The 4,505-nt window shown below is 26.1% G+C and overlaps 1 protein-coding gene across 1 annotated transcript in view; it reads right to left on the bottom strand.

The window, feature by feature from the left end:
• The window catches only part of LOC106683099 (vasopressin V2 receptor), a 239,313-nt gene that overhangs the window by 43,187 nt on the left and 191,621 nt on the right, over positions 1-4,505 (bottom strand). The window lies entirely within an intron of this gene.

Here is a 4,505-nt window from a genome sequence, read left to right as displayed (position 1 = left end):
ATATAATATAATTAATAAAAGCTATATTTAGCTATATAGAATACACAACCATTAAACTACTATATTCTGGGGAATGGCCGAAACGTAGTAAGTAGAACTTAGTAGAGTTGTAAGAGAAATAAGCAAGTTGAGTCTGTATGGGTATTTTTTTTATTTTAATAAGATATTAATGATTAAATTGAAATTTCATTCATAATACGTTAAAATGAGAAATATAAAAAGGAAAATTCCATTTAACTTATCTTACTATTTTATAACAAAAAGCTTTAGATAAGCAGCTTGTTTCACATTTTATATGCATCGGAACATGCCCATTCATCAGGATTATCAAAAGCAAAAAATCAAATAAATCCACTAACAAATATAAAGTTTACAAATAAAACAGAAAATACAAAATTGTTCAGGGGTAAATGTTAAAAGCTACGAACAGTCCCAGATCCTACAGGTAAGTTTGTTACAGTCAGGGATAAAGTAGAAACTTTTTTTTTTACAATATAATACATTCGTTTTTCATTCAGTGGTGTGAATGTTTGTTTCAAATTCGACACTAATTCAATGCAGTGAAATTTCCATATTAGGTTTAATTTTACCAACCAATGAAACTAATGCAAACAATTTTCCAATTTTTTGATTATTATTATTTTACAATTATAATTTTAAATTTCTTTGATCATCTTAAATGATTTTTTAGTTGAAAATAACCAAAATTATCCTAATAGTCTCAATCTTCTTTATTCAAAAATATTGCATGTTTCTGCCGATGCGTCCATCATCATGGATAATCTAATAAAATAATAGCTTTAATTATAACTCAATATTAACAGTATCACAAAAAAAATAAAAATATTATTTGTATAATTTATTTTTAGTATCACAGCCTAACATTGATTTATTAAAATTTGCAGGCGATTATGCCAAAGTGAATTAAACACTGTTAGCCTATAAAACATAACCAATAAGAAAACATATTTCTTTACTAATAAATTTGCACCATTCTATGTTATAATTTATCAGTACTTCAATCTAAGTGTCAATATAACACTTAGTGATAAATTCTATACTTCTCAATTTTTGTCTTTTACTATCATTACTTTACTTATCACAACACTACTATATAACCTACCTGGTTGTTAAGGTACTACGTTTCGACCATTCCCATCATTCCCAAGAATATAGTGGTTTTTATTTGTGTGTTCTATATAGCTGTATTGCTATGACTGTTTTTTCTTATTTCTATTTATTTTTTTTCAAGATATTATGTTAAATTACCTATTTTAATCCATTATTTCAGTTATTATAATTTTTAATTTATTTGCACAATCTTATCAATCACCATATCAACAACAAATTGTTTAATCCTTCTTACATTACAGGCTTGGCATATTCTCATTATATTTCCTATTTTATTTTATTTATTCATTCACTTTAGTATTAAAAAACTATCAAATTTAACTATGTATTATTTATCTTATATAAAAAAAATTTGATCACAAATTAATTATACTTAAAATTCCAGCATAATGTAGGTTCAAGTTTCTTGGATTCGATTTAAAATTAATCGTATAATTAATATTTTCAATAAATAGCTTATTTTTTACATCATTACTATGGTGGTATATTAGTTCGTTCTTTATATATGAATTCTAATTGATTTTTTGTTTTTATTTTTCTGAAGTAATTTTTAATCTTGTTCATAACATAAGGAGTATTCAGCTACTGTCATAATTTTTTAAGAATCTCTGTATATCTTCAGATAACACTTGTAAGTAGTTATATCTATAAAAGTTTTTACTGACTGCATTATTTTTTATTTTGTTTTCTAGTATATTTTTGGATTTTTTAAAGTTTATATCTCAATCCCTATGAATTAAATTTTTAGGGTAAATATTTTCCTGCAATATATTAAAATGTTTGGTCTTAACTGTTTTTAATTTAATTAAATCGGTAAATTTTACAACCTTATTAATGGAGTCATTTATTGCATTGGACTTCATATGGAAGAGATGAAAAGAATGGTAATTTAAAATTACATAACAACTAAACCTTGGAATTCCTTCCGTATCCAATCCTTACAATCCAAAATTCTTGGTAAAATCCTCAATGCTCGTTACTGAACTTAATGGCCACAAGAGCTTCTAATGTAAAAACGTTATTAGAGTGCTACCAATCGGAAGTTTCTCTACATCCCTGTATCACTAAGGAAAGCATATTTCTTTACTAATAAATTTGCACCTTTCTATATTATAATTTATCAATACTCGTCACTACAATATTTAGTGATAATTTCTATCCTTCTCAATTTTTGTCTTTTACTATCATTAACTTACCACAACACTTCTATATAACCTACCTCAACAACCAGGTTGGGTACATTATCATTTTATTTCACGTTACATTTTGGTCAATTTTGTTATTTACTTTTCTTTTTCCTTAAGTTCTGTCATGTCAAAGGAAGTCTTGGTTATTTGGTAGTCTTTCGACACCGATTGAGAGATTTTAATTCATTATATAATTGTATAAGGCATCTAGGAAGGGTGAGTACTATTCATAAGTTTAATTTTTTTGTTTACATGTTTATCTCCTTAATCTTTAAGATTTGCGCTTTGTCATAAGTGTTATGTGATCTATCTTTTTAACTTTCTCCTGCACTTTTACAGATTTTTTTTTTTTTACAGATTATGGTAGTCTATTGGAATTTAAGATAAATTCATACCTTTTGTGAGCCGATGCATCCTGAATTTTTAACGATTTTTGATGATTCTATTAGCAAGTTTTTAAGAATCATTTTTTATTTTTTTAAAACTTTAAGTTATTTGTATTACTTGATTTAATTTCCTTGTAGTTATGAAAGATGTATGTTTAAGTAATTTTTTAAAAATAATTATTTGTGTACGCAATCAGTTTTTTTATAATTCAAGCCTGCATAGTGATTTAAAGGAATATATTTCATTTTTGGCTTTGTTTAATAACCAACATTAAATTATTGCGATGTGCAGAAAAAAAACATGGGATTAATCGACAAAAATAACTTTTATAACAGGGCCTAAATTCCCTAAAAAATTCATAGCTGTATGTAATACAATTACATTTTTCAGGTTATATATAAAATAAATTTTTGTCACTTAGATAAGTATTTGTTTATTTATAAATGAAGATTGTTTACATTAATCATATTTTACAATTACTGATAATGAAGTTAGTTAACAAAAAAATATTTCTGTTTGAAGGGTGTCATAGGTGAGGAATTGGAAACAGAATCCTGCATTGCGTACGTGGAAAGCCCTGAGATAAAGCTAATGAGAAACAGCATGGGCTAAAGGTATAAATATTTTTTATTTATTTTTTTAATTTTGTAATATTACATTCTGTCATATTTTTAGACAACGGTAATATGGATGATATGTCACACCAACATTACTAATATAGAAATTAAATGATAATAAAATAAGAAAAAGAAGAGAAGGAAAAAAAAATAAAGTAAAATAATATCTTAAACAATCATTCTTAGTTGTAAAAATTAGAAATAAAAATATTTTTGTAAAAATGAGACGGCCATATAGTATATTTTGAGTAATATTTGAAGTAATGTCTGATATACATGCATAATAACATGTATAATTTGAAGTAATGTCTGATATACATGTATAATTTGAATTAATGTCTGATATACATGTGTAATTTGAAGTAATGTCTGATATACATGTATAATAAATGAATAATTTGAAATAAAGTCTGATATAAATGTATAATAACATACATAATTTGCAGTAATGTCTGATAAACATTTGTAGAGGGGTTCCGTTTTACCAACAACGCCATTTTGAAAAATGCTGTTATTGAGAATCTGAATAAGGTAAAGACATTCTATGTAAACTGTAAGTGATCCTGTTATAAGAATCACATTGTATTAAAACTAACTAACCAGCAATACGCGGTTCACTTGTTACACGACCCAAGGAACTGCGGGAACCAAAAATTATGACTACAACGAAACCTACCCCTATTCCTTGTTCGACTGTACTAAGTGTGAAGGGTATTTCTGACATCATTAGTTGAAATGTATTTCAAAAGCGCTAATATTCTTCGTCAAACGCCTCCTAAGCCCTTCCACTCCGGCTGTGCATGTAAACATCGTTATAATAAAAATAATCCTTTCAAATTGGAATTTTTAAGTGGAAAAGTTTTGACTTGAGAAGCACTTGAAGCTTTCAATGACGCATCATTAGCAAGTTTTCATGAATTTTCTATTTTCCTCCTTTTTCAAGACCTAATTGTTATCTTCTACTTTATATTGTTGAAGATGTTTATTTGATAAAAAAAAAAGAAAAGAAACTGACCTTGCAGTGGGAGAATTTTAAATTCATTTTATAAAGTAAAAAAGTTGTAAAAAATTTTATTATTTATAATTTTTAAGTTTGGAATTTTACTTTTAATTATGTTGTGCAACAATATTCTGGAAATAGTTTTGTGTTTGTTCAATGTTTAAGTGAACAAATATTGGGTGA

This window comes from Halyomorpha halys, unplaced genomic scaffold (genome assembly GCF_000696795.3).
Source record: "Halyomorpha halys isolate HHAL.00 unplaced genomic scaffold, Hhal_1.1 Scaffold465.1, whole genome shotgun sequence".
In the NCBI taxonomy this organism is placed as follows: domain Eukaryota; kingdom Metazoa; phylum Arthropoda; class Insecta; order Hemiptera; family Pentatomidae; genus Halyomorpha; species Halyomorpha halys.
This window is presented reverse-complemented; position numbering and strand designations above follow the sequence as displayed.